The sequence below is a fragment of the Aptenodytes patagonicus genome, chromosome 19 (assembly GCF_965638725.1).
Source record: "Aptenodytes patagonicus chromosome 19, bAptPat1.pri.cur, whole genome shotgun sequence".
NCBI lineage: Eukaryota > Metazoa > Chordata > Aves > Sphenisciformes > Spheniscidae > Aptenodytes > Aptenodytes patagonicus.
Genome location: NC_134967.1, coordinates 5,229,639 through 5,250,248, shown reverse-complemented (window position 1 = coordinate 5,250,248; position 20,610 = coordinate 5,229,639). Strand labels below are relative to the sequence as shown.

The 20,610-nt window shown below is 40.3% G+C and overlaps 1 protein-coding gene across 4 annotated transcripts in view; it reads right to left on the bottom strand.

Annotated features, from left to right (window-relative positions):
- RERE (arginine-glutamic acid dipeptide repeats) overlaps window positions 1-20,610 on the bottom strand; it is a 256,830-nt gene that overhangs the window by 188,219 nt on the left and 48,001 nt on the right. The window contains exon 1 of one of the 4 annotated variants that reach the window (XM_076356294.1): window positions 17,645-17,677. The exons of 2 other annotated variants lie outside the window; for them this stretch is intronic. The gene's annotated coding sequence lies outside the window, so the exon portion shown is untranslated. Of the gene's footprint in view, window positions 1-17,079; window positions 17,162-17,644; window positions 17,678-20,610 lie in introns of those variants that run through there. One more of the 4 variants, XM_076356293.1, reaches the window with a different exon arrangement.

Genomic DNA, 20,610 nt, shown 5'->3' with positions numbered 1-20,610 from the left:
ATTTTAAGAGTTCATGCAGGATATACCTCAGAATATTCCCTACCCCCACAATCCATTCATCATCTCAAACTGGAGAGCCAGAGCTACTAGCCTCATGACAACACAGATCCACAGGTTGCAAACTGAAGTCAAATTCAATGAGAAACCAGCATAGAAAGAAAAAAAAAAATACAGCAAGAGCTTTATACCATTACCCTTGGACAGTATTTCACACAGTTTGGAGTGAGATTTTACTAAAGATACTTGCCCCAACTTTCGTAATCCAGATCCTGCTGAGTTTACCTACAGTATTTTCCAATCAACTGCCACATACAGAGCCTAAGCACAGATCTCTCCCTGCCACTAGTAGGGAAAGGAAAATGAACCCAGCTCCTGAAGGCAGCAGCAGAGAACTATCCTATCTGGCAGCATACAGCCTGTCAATACCAGAAATTCATAAATAGTACTGGGCCTTCTGCTCCTTTAGACTTTGTATTTCAACAGAACGCAAGACTTATGCCACATCCCACTAGACTATTCTACAACAGTGGATAGCTGCCAAAAAAAAAAAAGATTCATGCCGTCTTTACTACTGTTGCACTATCTGTTGTGCTGTGTTCAGTGTAATACTAGTTCAATATTGCTACTCCTGCACCTGAAAAACAAGAGTGAAAGCTTGGCAGGGATGGAGTTGAGAAAAGGTTACTTCAATTAAAATGCTTCTGACATGCTGCACGGTGACTTTTGTTTGTTGTTTGGCTTTTTTAGGATGCTGAGGGGGGTCAGTTAATAGTTTGAGAAAACAATCTGGAAGTGGTTTCAAGAGTTGTTAAGAAAGACCCAGCTATGAATGTGAACGCAGCCATGCCAATTCAAGTCACATTCTAATGCCAAGTAAGAAAAGAAAATACAACCAACTTACACAGCCTTGAACTAGAACTCTTCCTGACTGATGTTACTGAAAGAAAAAGAAAATATTGATAGCTAACATGTCTAACAACCCCATGCAGCAGTACCTGTTGCAGAACCTTAAGATGTCTTAAAAGCATTTGAGCATTTGTAAAGCCTTGAGATCTCTGAATGAAGTAAGGTAAATATGATGAGCCTTTTATTACTTTAGGATTCATTCACTAAGTTTTCTGCAAGCTTTAGAGGATAACTGGCTTCCGAAGTTTTCACATATACATACACACACACAAACTTTCTTCCTGCAACATTAATGCACTGGTCAGTAAAAAAGTTACTTTTCTTTCTCTATTCTCATGCACCTTATGACTCTCCTCTGAGGACTGTGCCGATCTAGTTGGTGCCTCACCAGCTTTACAGCTGAGTGGGTGTTGAAGGAGTCCATTGCCTATTCTTGAATGCCCACGGAACTAGTCTGCGACCCTCCTGGAAGCAAGTCTGCTGAAAGTCTTTTAAAAAGCTCTTACAAGTCTCTCTCCAATGAATGATACGCCTCTTATCAGTTGTCTTCCTTATCTCCTTCACTGGCATTTTGAGTTTATAACACAAATATAGTACTGGAACACTTTGGCCAGTAATGGTCATTATGCGTTACATATTTACAGTCCATAGCTCTTGTAAGCCCTCTAAGTGCATGCAATTAAAAGCGTGTTTGTTCACTTTGAACCGCGCTCTGCTAATCATCCCCAAATGGTTCAAGAAGCTAGTGTGTAGAGAAGGAAACAAACAGGCACTGACTTCATCAGCATCTCTCCCAGCTGAGAAGTAATCATCACTTGAACAAAAGCAGACAATTCAAGGTGTTTCTCATGACAGACAACAACCTTTCCCCCCCCCCCCCGCTATTTACCCAACTTGACCTAAGAAAAACAGGAGATCTCGTATTTCTGAGCCATGCCTTACACCAGCTATGCTCACAGCTGTCAGTTTTTAAATCACAGTCTGTATAATGCTGCATATCAGCACTCTCCCACTGCACATCCCACCTTCACACTGATATGCTCTGACTTGGGATATTATGGCATCATTCTGAAATCCAGGTCAAGGGTCTGTTTGACAGACGAGCTATGCAGGACGATAGCTTAGATAACATCGTAAGACCCTCTCTTCAACACAATGTTGATGCTACAAAACTTAAAGGAACAAGAGAAGAGTGAAGGAGATTCCTCCCAGAAACAAAGCAAGATTTCACAAGGCAAAAAAATTACTTCTGCATTTATCAACAGAAAGCGACAGGCTATTCTGCATGTCTTTGGAGTTACATTTTCAGGAGGAATATGTTTCATTTTACTCAAAAATGCTTCAAGAACCTTTAAATCTTTCCTCAGAAAGCAGCCAGATTTACCTGGCAACTGCGAGGATTTTTAAAAATTGGAGTAGTAAGAATCTGAGAGAGGAAAGTGACATTTCACTTTGTTTGTGGTATTCTAATTGGCATAGGACAGGTACAACAACTATCTACCTGCAAAAGGTCATAAATTCAATAAGTACTAAGAACAAAATTTTACAAGACAGTCAGCTTTGACTACAGAGTAGACTGAAAGGCCAGGGATAATATTCGGGGTGAACATATCCGCTGCTCCTGCCTCCTCCAAAAAATGGTCGGGCAATTTATGTACCATATTCACAACAGTGATCTGAGAAAAGCTTTCTGACAACACCTGCTTTCAGACAGTTTTACACACAGGCTTCCATAAAAGTAATGTAATTCCAAATAAGTCAGGATTTCTCCCCGCATTAATTCAAGAGCAGCAACATAAAATCAATACAGTCTTAGAAAGTTTCTGTACTCCCAATAAGATTTCCCACTTTTAACAGATAAATTAGCTAGACTTTCTATTCTATTACTGTTGGGTGAGGAATCTAAAAAACAGCGGGGACACTGGCGCTGTCTGCACACTCATTTTGATATGAGGCTGTTAGTTTGGTCACCACCTGAAGAGTTCAGCCCTCATTTACCATGCTGTGATACATAAAACATTGAAGACAGCCCCTCCCAAATCCTATGCCCCTTTCACCTCTCACACATACCAAGAAGCTTAAGGGCTGAGTGGCTAGGTGGCCACTTCAAAACCAGAGAGCAACCAAGATACACAACTATGACTACAGTACAAAAATTCAGATCCCAGCCCGCTGTATCGATCCACTCTATTAAACCACAATGCTTAGAACTCCTCTAGTCATTTTAAAAGGTGCTTTAATGGCCTCTATAGCCATAACATATGGGAACAAACAATGATCCACAGACGGTAAATACGAAACCATGTATTTACTTCCTCTTCTCTCAAGTCATTCAGGCTAATGTAAATGATTACTACAATATAGGTCTGAGTAAAGTAGTCATCTCATAACACCATTAAAAAACCAGGACTTTTTAAAATGTCCATGTAATGCAACATAGCTCCCTCACTTTAAAAGGCTGTTAGGGGAGAAAAGGCCCAAGGGACCTGTAAAGAGCTGCTATTGTAACAAGAACTATTATCTAGGGAATTTAAAGTCATTTGGAGCCAAGAAAACATCTGCATTATAAGGTTGCTTAACAACATTTAAAACAGAAAAAAAGTTAAACAAGAACTTGTTATGATATACAGCAGATTATTTTGAACAGATTATGCTTTTATCAGCCACAATTACTTTGCTTTCCTTCCAGCAACCATATCAAGCCAGAACTGGATTTGCAGCATAACTATTCAGCCAACAAAACACAGATAAGAGACAAAAAGTAGTATTAGGGTGCAGAACCTAAAACAAAGGCAGTGGCAACCATCATCACCACAAACTAGCCACGGGACCATCCATACACCAAATAAGTTATACTTTCTCCTGATAAATCATAAAGTATTGTAAAAAAATTCATTTGCTGACAGAGGTTTCAGAGAAAGACAGCAGACTTTCAGAAGCAAAAAGGGTAAAACTTGAAAGCACGCATATGGATTTCTTGACAGGCAAGTCTGTGGCAAAAAAGTCTGTAGTATGTTTACTAAAATAAGTAAAATATAAACATTCCAAAATGTTCTAAATTCAGACCAGGGAAACACCAACAAAGAAATCAAAGCATAAAGAGAAATTCCTGGTACACAATAGCAACCAAGCTAACAGTAACATTAAAGAATACTTCCATGAAACAGAATCATACATCCATTTTACAATAGCTCTAGTTTTAAGGAATGCATGACTATCAAAGTTACCAGTACATCGCATACCTACGCCTTCCTGTGAAGTCACTTATTTTAAGACAGAAATTAGTTTTGCATAATACTGAAGACATTCATTTGTGTGTGTTTGTTAGAATGAGACCATTGCTGCTTTACAGGCAACTGCAAATGTAACTACATCTAGAACTCTACCCACTCACAAATAATTTCAGTTTCCATTCTACATTTTATCTTGGTACCTCCATCTCTGCAACGTGTCTACAAGTGTCTACCAAACTGTCATTCCCTATATCTAGATGTATATAGCTATGCTTTTCTCGATTGGATGTTTCATTTTTGAATGGCTGAACTGCCCTTTCGCAATCCTTTCATCTTCTAGAAAGCCTCCAAAATATCTTCATTTAAATCACCGAAATGAAAACTAGATCAGGTTATTTTGGAAAAACCCCTTTGAGCAGCAAAGGCAAAAACTCTGGTCTTCAGCCACATCAACTGTTTTATTTAACTCCATACAATTGCCTGTGTACTTGAACTACTCAAAATGGAAGAATAACTGCAGGGTGGGCTCCTATGATGAGCTGACTGACCAGATATTTCCACTGAAATGCAGCTATAATTAAAGCAATTTCTCTCTAAAGAAAGCAGCATCCTGAGAGTTGCAGAGACCATCTACAAGACTAACTAAAACTATGCCACTTAAGTGCTCCATAAAATTCCACGACAGTGGAAACAAAGAAATTCTGCTCTCTTTCAGTCCTACGACAAAGGGGGAAAAAACAATGTTGTCAGAATGAGCAATAGATATTAAGAGGACATTTTTTGTTCTCCACTGTTTTAAAATACTTTTTACGTAAGCATTAAGACAGATGATATTTCTGTCTAGAGAAACCGGCTTTAATTTCAGACATTGGTCTCATTTTCTCTGAGGAGCAGCTTATTTTGGTTAATGACAGAGCAGACGTCAGAATTTTCTTTCCTACAAAGCCTCTCTTCCCAGTACAGAAGCACTGTTGTAATCATGAGATTAAGTGTGCTTATTCATGTGTGAAATGCAGGCTTGATCTCTGTCTCATATTATAGGCTGTCTACAGCAAAACGGTCAGCATATTCTTCATAATTTCACAATACTTAACAACTGAAACGTATTAAATTACATCTCACTTCCTTTATTGCATCTACAGAAAACAGTAACAAGTACTTAGTATTTAAAGTAGTAAAACCTTACTAGTGGAAGTATGACCTTTGATCTTTACTCTTCAGCTACACGAGCAGGTTCTGCTGTGAGGCAGCAGCAATATTATTCAAAAAGCAAACATACACAAGCCTGTGTGTAAGAAAGAATAAGCACAAGCACAGAAAGTTGTGGGACAGAGATGTACTGTTTAAATATGTTTGTCTGCAGTAAACCTACACAACAGCTAATTATCCTTCTACATTCTTGCTAAAGATTTCAAAACACATGTTAAAAGGTATTTGCAAAGAGGGTCTATATTTCAAGAGATCATATGATCTCTCGTATGACCTTAAGTGATAGAAAACCAAAGCTGTCAATATCAGCATTTGACTTCCAACATACTTTCATCCCAAAAATAGAGCTAGGTGTCTTTTAGACATCCATGAATACATCCAACTTGCCCAAGGTCACACCGAGACCCTGGGAGACCTGCAACAAGCTGTCTCCAGACTATACTCATAGGACTCAGCAAGAAACAAAGCATACACCCACCTCCTCCCCTCAACTTCATCTCTTCCACTCTAAGAAAAAAAACATGAAAGAAAATCTACACTGCTTATGCATACAGGTATACCACAGCAAAATTTGTTACTATCCAAAGTCCCTGACTTTATCTTCCTGCCTCTTCAAATAGTAAGGACTTAAATCACCACATAATATTAAGGCATGATTCCCTTGTTCAATGTGTAATATTGTGCAATTGTAATGCTTCATTTCATTTTAATCGGAGAGGGCCAGCTTACTCCCATACCATCATCAGCTAAGGCTGAATGTGTAAGACAATAAATGGCAGTGGACAGGTAATTAGGAAATATTCCATCTCTTGATGTCGTAAGTTTTTAAATACAGGAGAGAAATCACAGAAATCCCACAGATTTGTTTTTCTTGACAAGTAGCAAGGAAAATTAGAAGATATAGGTTACCTTAACACATACAATCATGAAGTAGAACAGATAAACAAACAAACAAAAAAACATTGTCTATAGTCATTTTTAGATTAGTCTGGTTCACTTTTCTGGAAATCAGTGAGCTTTCTTTAAAAAAAAAAGTATATAGTATCAAAGATAACAGAAAAATTCACCTTCTTTGTAGCCATGTTACTGCTCCTGGGCAGCAACCAGTTGAATTCCTCATTAGATCTGAAACACTATTTTTGAAAAAAGGACCAGGTCACCGGTCTCGCGCATTAGGTGCTTCAACAGTACACATTGTGTTTCAAACAGCAGTCTCTCTCTGCCACAAGAACAATTGCATCAGTAATCTGCTGGCCGCTGCTAATGAACCCATTTGAAAGGGACTTCATAACTGGCCGAGTCTTTCATGAGAAGAGGGAGAAAACATTAAGAAATGCTCCAAGTGATCAGCCTGCTTCTAATCTAAACCAAGGGGAAGTATTTTAACACTGCATGAAATAACTTCTGACTTTGGTCATGCTTCAGACGTTAATATAATTTCTACCTCCAGTACTCTCAGTAGATACTCTTAACTATTGTATGACTAAAGTAATGGAATCTCATGTAACAGAATGAGGCAATATAGTTGTATTAATGTATTTAGGTCTGATCTTGTAAGCTGCCAAGAACAATGTTGCAAAATTAGACCATAAGCCATTAAGTGTAGAATAACCAATGTAAACAATTATTAAGCCCCACATGAAATGTGGTGGCCTCATTCACATTACAATAACGCCACATCTCATCATTTGCCACTAATAGTAATCGGGAGACGGCAGAGGTACTGTGGCAAAAGTCTGACTTTGTGGCCTTGTGGCTTGCCCTCCTTAAATCCAGGACTACTCATCCTCTGTGTGCTGAACGTACATTCTCACAGAAGTAAGAGACCTGAAACATTTACAGAGAAGAATGAGCACATGAAATAAAAAAATAACGCAAAATATCCTTAGCTTTCATAATTATATGCTAATACCCCATGACATGCGTGTTTAAATATGTTTTACACATGCATACCCGATGACCACACAAGCCACGTATCATACGAAAAATACTTTCAAAATGGAGGTTATTTTTCCTAAATGAAGCAGTATGAAATTCCTAACTCTATTTTCTAGGTAAAGTTTTAAGGTTAGACACCAGTAACAGCTCTGAAACAACGTTAAAAGATCTTAAAACTGCAGTCTCTAGTGGATAAGACACTAGGCTAAGCAGAGCACCATAAACTGTTCGTAGCAGTGTTTAATCCATCTGTGACCAAGGCATACCTTTTACGACTTTCTTTATTCCCACAGTAACATAAACTAGGATTACCATATTTCGCTTGTTCTTTCAAATAAAAACCTAAGGTGATCCTTTAGCAACCAAAGACAGCAAAACAAGTTACACACTATTTATTATAAATATGATGCAATAAAGTTTTCTTGTAAAAGCATACCTTTGAAGATTCTTGTCTATGAAGTTTCCATCATTTTCTGCACATGAGCATTCAACAACTAAACCAGTAGGAGTTTAGAAGGATGTCATGTCATAAAGTTTTTTTCCTGAAACACTAACCTAATCAGGAGCTGACTTAGGAGCTACTTTCAAAATACTACAGAAGAAAATTCACCAAGTGCCAGTTACCCAAGCAACTGGGACCTAATTAAATCTATCCAACACTTCAGGGATTAGCCGGTTTTCTCCTACAGTCCAGTAGCCTCTCCCATAAGATAAAAGATACAGCTATGGTGAGATTTATTACTTGCTGACTAGTTCTTAACATACACTGAATTATGATCTGGCCTGTGAATCAGAATGAACTTTGGCATAAGTGACATTTCAAAACAATTATGTAACTATTATTTATTCACAATATGAAATAAATTTTTATGTATAGCATCAAATGGCATTGATAGGGCCAAGGAAGAACAAGATAAATTCCTACAGAAGGTTACCTATCAAGCTCTTAGCCCAACAGCAAAGTGAAAACCTTTTCATGATTTTTCACTGGTGCTGTGCATATTATTTATTTGTCCATTACTTCCTAGACGGGTATAAATTCACTCACACTGCCCAGAGTTTAAAAAAAACTCCCACAAAGTAATAGCGGGGGGGGGGAAGCCAAAAAACCCAATAACACCCCCCCAAAGAAACAAAGCAAAAAACCACAGCAAGACTTCTGAGAAAAAAAAATCCCTATTTAATTCCAGGAAAAAATAAGAAAACCCCTCACACACAACCACTGTTTCCTTCACATATTAAGACCTATGCTTCAAAACAAAAATAAATTGAAGTCACATGCACAATTTAGGCTGTAAGAGGCAGGAAAAGCTTTAAACATCCTAAAGATAAATCATGGGGAAAGTTTCTATTATTCACCATCTATCCACATACTTCTCTATAGGACTCAATCACTTGTTTATCTGCTTAAGAAGAATAGCTAATATACTTTAGAACTTCCATGGAAGCAAACTCAAAACAAACTTAAGCTACCGGTGCATTTCAAATGTTCAAACAGCATTAAAAAGTCAATTTTGAAGAAAACACCACCAGTGTTTATGAAGCATGTCTGGCCCGGTTGGAGTTTCCTTGAACTCTGAGATATCCAGAACAGCAATGCAAAAAACACACTGCAGAATCTCATGCTTAGTTTAGTATTTTCAATGGGTATTTCAGCTGTGTCAGCTGCCTTTAGGAACCTTAAAGATGTACGAACACAGAAAAGGTAGCCTTCGGTGCGGTGCAGTCTTCAGCTTGCAGCAGAATAACCAAGGTATACTTCTGAAGCAGCCTGGTTAAGGACTTGATTTTTCAGCTATGAAAAAGCCTATGATAGAAACCTAACACACCAGTTTAGCTTAAAGTCATGGCATTGTACTGGAGAGTCTGTTCACAGTATTTTAATAAAGCTCATACAGACTTGCAGGTGCAGAGATGCTGTCGTACCTGCACTACGCTAAGCTTCCACTTCTGCCATGCCAGAGGGCTTTGCACTGCAATTCTGCCAAGACGCTCGTGCCAACACCACAGCGCCAAGATGAACGTGGCAGCCAGTAACCCCCAACTGAGCTCAAGGAACCAAACAGCTGAGGCTGGCCGCCTCTTGGAGCTCTCTCGTGAGACCCACGTCAACTTCACACTACACATCACAGCATGGGTTTCAGAGTAGAGAAATGACCTCAGAATTTTATTAGCCTGACATATAATACTTATAATTTATCTCCAGCAACAACTCTCTATATTCGAAATGAGCTGAGAGATGTGTACTGAGCACAGATTTTGCTGTCAGAAATTTTGTAGTGCTCTTGAAATCCTGAACCACTGTTGAACTCCCACATGAATGTAACAGAACAAGATAGTTACATTTACCTTTGGCATCTCAGATACCACAGTATGGCCTCAGAAGAAAAGCACTCAGCCAAAAGCATGGATTCAATAAAACTTTATGCCAAAAATATAACTTTATACAGCAGTGTTTGTTAAAAAAAGTCAAACTCGAAAGTTCAGCATGTACATCTTTAGCTTTGTTCCGATTTGTATTACCAACTCCACGCTTTATAAAAATCCACAAGAATTGCTTTTAGCAACTACATGGAGTTTGCACATCTTTCTAGGGCAAACTTCAGACAATTAGTCCTTCAAATCCAGACTCTCAAGTACCAGCAGACAAAAGTGACGTGATGCAGGATGTTACCACTTGCACCGGTCCATCCTCATTATCACCCTGCTGGAAGACAACCCAAAGTGCTACCTGTAATCAAGGGCATGCTGCTGAATTCCAGTAAGCCCGCAACTGCCTCACAAGCAGCTAAACCATCCTTCCAGTAGGGAGGGGACTTCTAAAGGAAGCACAGGAAAAACAATCCCAAGGTAAACCATTCCTAGTTGTGATTTAGAGATCATAGCTATAACTCGTTTTTCACATTAACGATACTTTAGTCACAAATTGTATCACTCAAAGCCACAGATCTCATTTGTGCACAAAGTCAAGTTAGACTAAAACTTATTCTTAATATATATATTTTTTTTTTAAATCTTAAAAATTCACATTGATATTCCCCATGTACTGGACCATTTGATCATGTGCTACTTGAGCTAAAAATAGAGCATCATGACTCTTTCTTTCCCAACACCACCTTTTCTTATGTCAGGGCTGCACTGAAATACCCTACCAACAGACGAAGTTGCAGCAGCCCTGCTCCGTTGCAACTACTACATCCATTCATGAAAGAATTCTTTCAGTTTACACCAGAACATACTTCAAATTCCCTTAGCAACAGTGGCATGTACTATTGTAAAGAGAACAGACCCAAGGTGAAATATTATCAAGAACTGAAAAACCTCACAGAAAACCTATACAAACAGATGGCATAATTTGTTTTTTTAAATGCTACTTCACATTTACATCTGGAAGTGGCAAATATCTAACATGCTTTGAATATGCAAATTATAAGATCAACACAAAAGAGGACAATGCAATTTCTTTTAAAGACAGGCAGTCATAATGTTGAAACAGACTGCAACCAATTTTCATACACTATTCATAATTACTTTATTACGCTGTGAAAGGGTAATCAGTTTCCAAATGATCTAACAACCTTGGGCTGCTCTTAACTCTTTTATACCAGTCTTAACTACAAGCACAGGCTGGGTCTCCAACTTTAAGCCAATTACAATAGTCTAATATTAAACACGCAGGTTAGATGTGTTCCTCCTCACATACTCTCATGCAAACCAGCATACAAGATTACCTAAGAGCATTCAATTAATAAGCAGGAGCTGTTATATAAAAAAGATATCCATTCCCAGCTCTAATCTCAAAGGAATAGCTTTATTATCAGGAAAGGGAAATCTGATTTTTGGCTCCTTTGTTAGATTTCAATAGGAAATGGAGCAAATACAGTATGTTTTGACTGCTTGGAAGAATAAATTCTACAGGGATCTGTTACTATGTCAAACTCTAAAAAAACGTCCCCAACCTTAAGTGCTTGAACTGTATTGACTCTTACATTATGGCTCAATCATTTTCATATTGCCTTGTAATTTAAGTACCTGCTGAGGCCACTTTTAGTCATCAGTCACTGACTAAATCCAAGAAACTTCACAACATGAAGAAAATACAAATAACTAAGTTCCCAGGTCCAACTTGTGCTTGGGTTAAAATACCTACTGCTCTCTGCTGGGTTTCTAGTTTTCCAAGCAATATACGGGAGGGGCCCGCTGGCAAGAGCAGGAAGGCTATGAACTTCCCACAGTCAGAGGAAGTCACATATTGGTCCTGGTTTAGGTAAATATGTTGACTTTGTAGACTGATTAGATTAATGGACTGAGACCTCCCCAGTAAAGAAAGGACCTAAAGCGACGTCATTTTGAAGTTTTAGAACTTTTTACTGCCATCATTTTACTAGCTAGATGAACAAGAATAAAGACTACAGAACTATGGATTAAGAAATCCAACGTAATGGCTAAACTCTCCGCACTTTCTCCAGTTCCCAACAGCAATGATCAAATCAGAGGCCCTGATCTTCTAAAACAACATTAACACACAAAATCTGACAATAATGTTCAAACTACTAAATGCTTTTAAATATCTAAACAGAATAAAAGCTTGTCAGACTCCAGATGCTGCCGAATCGCTTATTGCCTATTAACAAAGATTCAGCTTTATTTCAAAAACAAGTCATTTTGATCTCTACAAATAAGCAAATTCACAAAGAAAACACTGTCAAAACCAAAGCTTTTTTTTATTGCTAGTTTTAAGAAAATTCAAATCAGCACCTAAGACAAAATTTTCTTACATGTACAAAATTGGTGTTACAGAAGCAGCGATGTATCTATACCAAGATTAGTTGGTTTTAATAAAAGGTTTACCTATCATACAGCTTTTCACAGGCAGTTCATTTAAAAAAAAAAAGACTGGAAAATCTGCAAGTATTGAACTTTTAGGAACAGATACTAATACAGTCCAGATTTGTTACTTCACACTGTATTGTCATCTCATGAAAATGAAAATTATATCCATTTTCAGAGAAGCCTAATCAAAGCAAGTTCACTTTCAAAATTCACCATTACTTCCCAAGAGAAAGTGTACAGCTACATTGTTAATGCTAAATTTACAGCCACGATTTCTTCTGTGCCTTTGCTAATATTAGAAAAAGCCTGAATTCCAAACCCACCTTTATATAAAAAACCCCCATGTGGTTATAAGAAAACCTACACATCACAGTCAAATACTATTTATTCCAGTAGTAAAATGTTTATCCAATCACCAAGACCTTTCCTTGGCAAAGCTTGACAAAAAAGTTTCCTAAAGAAGGCCAGCTTGTTTTAATCATTTACATTTTTCAACACTATTTGTTCTCAACTTTGTATCCAAAGGTCAGAACTCGAACCACTACCCCAGGCAAACTCTGGAATAAATATTATTTTTGCCCACTCTTCTGGAAAGAATTTCAACTCTTAAGAAAGTTGAAGTATAAAAAACAGATTTCCCTCTGATCCACTTAAAGATGCTTCACGGTATTTTTCATAAACAGAAAGCTAGCTTATAGGAAGTTTTTCATGGGTCCTATCCTTTATTACTAAATTCAGAGCGTTACATCATTATAGGCTTCTGCTTTCTTTAGCAATAGAGAAATTTGTTCTGTGAGAAAACACACCAACATGAGAAACAGTTAAACATAGAGCAAGGCTAAGCAAGGTTCAGTTGACATGACAGTTTGAACTACGCCAACTATGATTCCAGTTTCCCTGACACAGCCCTTCTTCCCTAAAATGCCCCTTCTGAAATCACCTTATTTTATACATTAGGAAATATTTGCACGTTAATCTACATGTTATTGACTAGTAAATTACTCCAAGAAAAGGCCTGCCCCTCTTAGTTGGCAATCATCATTACACTGAATGCTTATATCCACACTACAGGCAGCTCAGTGATGCGTAAGATCAGAAAAATGGAAGAACCTCCCCTCGTACACCAAAGCCACTTTTGCTGCCCCTTGGACAGACCTATTTCTAAAGCAGTGTTCAGTGTTCTGCAAACAAAGATGAAAAACTTTGTTTAAAGATTCGTGCAATTGACTATCAATATTAGAGATTCACATCAAAGTATTAGGTAGCTTTCTATTCTAGGACTACAGTGATTGAGATACCATTTCTCTTATTTACCCTTAAAATGCAAAACAGAGCTACTCAGTGTCATTTACTGATCTGAGTCTTACACTTTAAATACACAAGGTTCAAAAGAAAAACATTTTAAAGCAAGAAGTAGACATCTTGGCAAAGACATCACAGCTCACAGAAGTTAACAAAACTAATATGCAGGCTTGTTGACTGACCCAATCACAGCTGCAAGCGACCACTTTAGTAAAGCAGTCAAAGCTACTCTGTAGCCTTTATAGAGATGAAAGGGCTGAGCGTTTGCATCAACCACCACAGGCTATATGGAATTTCTGCTTCCTAATACCTAGAAAATGCTGCTAGTTCTATCCAATTTTCTGAATCTCTTAGCTATGGAGCCAAGTAAGCCAAGTCCCCAACAACTATTCACACCCCTAAGAACGAACTCGCAGAGGCACTTGCAACTTAGCTCCTTAATTGCTTCTGTTTTCTGCCTGGTGCATTCAGCTAAAGTAGAATTAGAATTTGTTTAACTCAACGTGCCTGGCTGAGAACAGCGGCAGTTCAGAACCAAGTTTCACTCACGGTTTAGATACCCCTGCTTTGGGGACAACGGCCACCAGAGGGATAAGGCCAACAGCTGGGGACTGTAACAACTCCAGTCAACACCTTTTAATCCATTCATCTGCCAGAGCCTGGGCTAATGATGCAAAGAAATACCCTTAATTTGAAAATCACTTGGCCAAAACAGTATTTCATTATAATCTCAACACGGTATCCATTTCTACACTCTGCCTTCATAATTGTACCAGTACCAGTAACTGGTTGTCAGGTGAAATATCATGTTATCAGTATATATCAACAAATTACAGAAATACTGGTTTTCAGTGTTTTACAAACTGCTTTTACTCCTAATTCAGCAGACACAGTATCAGCACAATCTCTCTGTCACTTGAAAGAGTCCCAGAACAAGGGAAGACTAACATACGCACACTGACCTAACATTCAGAGCTAGCTCTAAAGCTGTACATCCATCAAAGAATACAATGCATCTCTGCAAGAGACAATCTTCCTAAAAATCTGCAGCACCCCATTACCAAGATGAAGCAGAAAATTATCGGAAGGATGGCTTTTTCTGCCTATAAACCTCAACCCTATCAAATGCTACCAAGTAGTTAATTGAGGTCCTTAGTATGGGGTTTTTGGACTATGAGCTGGATATCAAGCTGTACTTGCAGTTGATTCTGAAGGAACTCCACTGAGTTTGTGGAGATCCGAGTATTCTTCACCTGCTGAAACTTGGTCCATTAAATCAAAAGACTATCTTGGATGCCAAAAAGGAATGGCATCGTTTCTACACTTTAAAAGTGGTGGGTTTTTTCCCAGAGAGTACAATCACCCTTTAAGTGCTTCACCTACACGTAGGTCAATCACTAGAGCAGGAACTCATTCACAGAACACCAGGAAAAAAACAAAAACAAAAAACAAACATCACTTACCCTGTAAAATTAGGAAGTTAGGGGTTCCTTCTGGCTACTCCTAAGCAAAACAATAGGTAGCATAACACCCCTCAACCCAAAAAACCAAGGAGGTTTAGGATTCCGTTTAATAATAAATAGCTTATCTTCTTTCCCACACTCAAAAATCAAAACAAAGCCCTCTCGCAGATGAGCTATTAACCACTCACATCAGGAAACAAAAGCCCCATCTTGTCACCTTCACATAAATAAAAGCAAGAGAGGGGTTGAGACACACACCAAGAGATTCTCTACAACCTGTAGTAAAATTGCAAAGACAGTCGATGCACTCTGATGGAACAGCTGTATACATCGTTACGTTAATTAAAATTAAAGTCTCATCTACTTCGCATACAAGCAATTCACTGAACCTTAGTGACAAAAGGAAGGAACCATTTCCTCAAAGAGGCATAATCACATACAACTTTAACAAGTTGTCTGCTTACACTGAAGGCCACAGCATAAAGGAGATAGAAAAAAGTATTTACGAAACAGTCCTGGCTATTTTAAGGAAAACAAAGCACTATCAACTATAAAACACACACAAAGGAAGTGGTAGGATAGATTACGTCAGCCCTTGCCTCAATTCATAAATCCTAACCGCAAAACAAGACAAATTCTTAACTGCCTTTCTCTGGAAACATGTTTGAAGTGAATACATGCAGTTTATGTCTTAAAATATGCCATTGAACAACACTCGCTGATGCATCACTTTCAAACAGCCACGGGGGGGGCGGGAAATGGTGTAATCCTAGTCAATTCTATCGTGCAGCCAGATCAAATAACATTTCAAGAACTGCCTGCCAAGCACCCAGCCTGCCAGAGTACAATAAGCACTCAAGTGCTCTGGACTCAAAACCACCTTTCACTGGTCCCAGAGATCTTCATAAAATAGTTTAAACACTACTAAATTACAGGGTTGGAAAAACAAATAAAAGCTTTTAAATGCTGCTCCTACACAATTCTCAACTTGCTGTTAAGCATCTGAAACGTCTGTCTTGTGATATTCACTAGGCATAAATATTCTAAAATGCGATTGCCTGAAAGAACAAAAACTGACAGAAATGCAGAGTTGGTTGCACGTCTGGAACTAATTGCCTGCAGATTAACGGCTTTACATTGGAATAGCGTTCGTCTGTAGGGTTTGAAATCCAGTTTACTTTAAACCGAGTTCCCAGAAGAAACATATCGGTGGAGCATCTGAAGCTATACTTCACTAAATTTCTATTCTCAACTTTCCTCTGCTTCATGCCCGACATTAATGTTAAGTTAAATTAAAAAAAAAAAACCCAACAACCCCCAAAAAACCAAATTAAGTCGCCTTGTCAACTGCCGTTTTCATTCACATTCAATTAAACAAGCCCCATATGGCCGTACGGAGGCCATCCAGTCACACAATGCCCCGCGCAGTGCAAAGCCACATGTCCTCAAGAGGAGCTTAAAACCAACTGCAAAACAAAGCAAAGCTGGTTTCTTCCTCAGGAAACCCAGCGGCCAAGCAGGTCTCCTGTCGCTATCTTAAAACACGATTAAGCATCGCTAAAAAAAAAAGTTACACCACACACCGTACCAATTAGTACTTCAAAGGCATTACATTTTATCAAGTGCAGTGAAAAAGTACTTTCTTTCAGGATAAGGAAAACGCAATCCTTATCTCCTTATCTAATTTGCTTGAAAAAAACCACCAACTAGAATTAAACACAGCACTCCATTTAGCTTGACTGTTTATATTTAGAACACAGAGGTAAAGCATTTGTTATGGCAAGAAAACCCTGCAGTCTTAAAGCATTCTGAACTTCTTGGGCCAATAAAAACTATTGCCTCACCTACCAAGTCGATCCAACTTTTTCTGACAAAAATTGGGAGCAGCCAAAGGGGAAAAGAGAATTAAGACAAGCTTTTTCTCCATCCAGGTGTTTTCTGTGTTACCGTTGGCTCGGTAACAATTAGTCAACTTTAAGAGCAACCTGAACAATTTTCCTCTTGGAAATACAGCGCGTGTGCGTAAGGCACCGAAGTTACCCGACCCAGCCGGTCTGGAGACCCGCTCTATCGGCCCTCAGCTGTAATTTTAAAAGCAGACCCTCGATCCCCTCTCTGCAACCCCGCCGCTCCGGGGCCCTCACCAACTCCAAGGCGAAGGTCCTGCCCCTCTCGGCGACGAGGGGTGCACTCACCCGCCAGCCTCGGGCTTAGGCTCTGCAGCTCTCGGAGGTGCCGGGCAAACACAACTCGCCTGCGATCCCAGCGGCTGTTACAGCCTGACCCCAGCGAACCCGGATTTCTCCTCCGGAGCCTGCGGGGGGGGGGGGGCCGCGCTGGACCCCGCGAAGAAGAGGAGGGTGCGGGGGGGGGGGGGGGGGGGGCAGAGGACGGGGGAAAACGGGGGCCAGGGGCGACGAGAAGGCGCAGCCGGTGAACAAAAGGAGGCCCCTCCGCCTCGCCGCCAAGCAGCTGGGCCGGGGTGCGGAGCGGGCGGCGGAGCGAGCGGCGTCGCCCGGGCCCGCCGCCGCCCCCCCCTCCCGGCCGGCCGTCCCCTCAGCAGCGCGGCTGCGGGCGCCGCCACATGCCGCGACCGCCGGCCCCCGCCCGGCACCGGGAGGAGGCGGGCGCGCCGCACGGCCCCGGGAGGCGGCGGCAGGCGGCGCGGGGGAAAACCCGGCGCGGAACCCGCCCGCCGCCCGGCCCCGGCGGGCCCCCTGCTACCCGCGCCCCGCCGCGCCCCGCCCGGCTCTCACGCACCGGCCCGGCCCGGCCCCGCTTCCCCGGTCCACGCGGCGGGGCGCAGGCACGCACACGGAGACACGCGCTCCTTCCCCCGGCGGCGGCCCGCCTCTGCCTCCTCCCCGCTCAGCCGAGCCGGAACCGGGAGCCCCGTGATTGATGGCAGCTCTTTAATAGCGTGGTCAGCTAGAAAATGCATCTGCAAGCAAGATAGTAAGGAGGCAAAGCATCCCCGGGAGTGATCAGCGGCTCACGTCCCAGAGCTGCAGCCAGGAATATTAATGCAACCAGCGCTCCTCGCCTCTACAAACGCTGATCAAAACACACAGGGGGTGGGGAAAATGCAGATAAAATAGAGGGGTGGAGGGAACACATCCACACGCAGCATTCATTCCCAAGATGGATAAGAAAGAGATGCCTGTCCAGTGTCACATTGAAAGACACTTCTACACAAGGATTTTGTTGCAGCGTATTCAATTAGTAAGCCATTTTGTTCAAAATCCTTTCTACGACGTCTTCCCTCCCCCCATTAGAAACAGAAATTCATCTGCTCAGCAAAACGTGTTCCTTTTAATTGTATTTAATTGGCAATTTTTTTAAATAATGAATATTTATCTATTACTATGTGTCTTCATGCAAACCTGTAACTTGTCTGAATCTCACAATGTCTGGCACTGTTCTTTAACACCACGACCATGACCTTTCAGCTGCTAGTACCAACTTCATTTTAGAGCAAAGCTTTGCTCTTTCCCTTGCAGAATAACATGCAAAACAAGTCATCTATGTAATCCATTACCTGAGGGCAACATACACTTTTTCCCTGCCAAGCAAATCCAGTTCCTAGCCGTACAGTGGTATTTTAGCTATAAAATAAGGGAGTACACCTTCTCAGAGCTGGTTTTACAAAGACAAGTTAAAAAATAAAAATAATTTAAAAAAATAATATGGTTCACAGACCCAGTTAATTAGAGGAACACCCTCAAGTTCTGTCTGCCAATTTATTCTTTCCAGATGCTGTTAATTATTTGTAGTTGTATATTTTCCCTCTATTTATCCATAGATGTTTCTACCATGTTTTGTACTATAGCACAGGAGTCCTTCAGGAGACAAAGGTCCAACTTCAAAATTTATTCTGTACTTTCTAGAAATAGCTACCTAAAACCACTAACACAGCTGAAGTAGCTGATTAATTCTAATGCCCTTGCCACATTGCAAGACTGCTATGATCAATACAAATTGAAGATGGTGTGCAGCACAAGCTTCGCTCCCGCAATATTCATTGTACAACAGCTTCTGAACTGGAGCCTATCTTTGAAAGAACTGGTTCAAAATAAGCTTTGTAACCGAGTAGCCGTGTGATAGCTCCAAACCCGCCAGAGCTGAAATTCAATCCTGAAGTCAGTACAAAGCAACCACATTGCATTTATCCTCACTTCAATTTTCTAATCAAATGTGGCCTGACACCTGGCAAATCATAGAAAGGAACTTACTGCTCCAGTGTGTATTTAAATGAGTGTTTACTTCTAATGACTTCCAAAAGAGCTTTCCAGCAGTAAGTTCATTCAGGCCAAGTTCCATTTATTTGAAAAATACCCTGTTTGACTGCATTTGTTAAAAAAACACCTTATCCCTTTAGGACAGATGACCCAGCCAGCTTGGACCACAAATCCTAAAAGTCAGTATATATTGGAAAAATGCACTCAAATTTGAAAAAAACAAAACAAAACAAACCCCAAGTGTATCTGTGGAATTTTTTGTATCCCGTTAGGATGAAAGTTGTTCAAACAGTGCAGAGTACAGCATCCAGCAGCTTGAACACAGCAACAGAACTGGGGAGTACTCTTGAATCTCAGACACCGTCTCACAAATCCGAGGCAAACCAACTTCAGAATTCGGCAATGTGGTAGATGGCAGTGAAATCATCTGAAGTCCCATCTGTTTTTATACAGCATATTGGAGATTCTTGAATGAACAGAACAGCTACAGCATTCAATCATTGACATCAGAAACAACTGAACTTTCACTAATTGGCTTTCCTATGAGATATGGAGATCTGCCCCCATTTCATAGACTAAAATAAAAAAACATGCAGAGACTACAGCCTCAAGCTCCATTTTGCAATAGGGACTTTCTATCTTGTCTTTTGGAAATGGATTATAGAAGATGAAAATCTTTTCTGGTCATGAAAGACACCTTTGCGAGTCACAGCATTATAAACTTACAACGGCATTTCTTTTAACATCAACACTAAAAGCATGCGTGTCTGAAAAAGCAAAAAAACCCCATGAGTTACACATACACAAAACCCATCAAGACTACTCAAGCGAAAACTACCTCCACGAGGGTTAGGCAAATACACCGTAGAGAATGAGACCTAGAGCGGGCTTGAGCGGAGATTCACCGAACGACGGCTTTGGAACAATTGCTAGCAGGCCTCGCACAACATGGTGTTGCGTTTGGTCCAGCGTGCATTAGTTATCCGGTGTTACACAATGAAATAAAGCTCAATTCCACCGCATGCAAAATCCAGCCCAGTTTTCCTGGCAGCCTCCATTTATCAAAACAACCCTGTCATGTTGAGTACCATTAACAGATAATGAACCGAGACAAGGGATGCAGTTACAAGCAAAGCACTCTGCATGCTACAGGCCTAAGCACGCAGCCAAGTGAGCCGATACCTGACTTTATTATGAACATTATCATTAAATAGAACACCTAGTTGAAGAAACATTAAGGTCGTGACAATAAACAACAGAAGCTGGAAATCTGAAAAAATAAGGCTTTGACTTGCTGTCAGCAATTCCTGACATTGCTTAAAGGCACGTACACATACACCCAGGTACGCCTTCTCTCCTCACAGCGAAGAACTGGAAAGCACCCGTTAACTTGCAGTTTTTGGTTTTCAGCGCTTTCCCTGAATACTGTAACACTTTGTACACTGCACCTACGCACTTCAGCTTGTGAAAGATTGAGCGTCGAGAAGT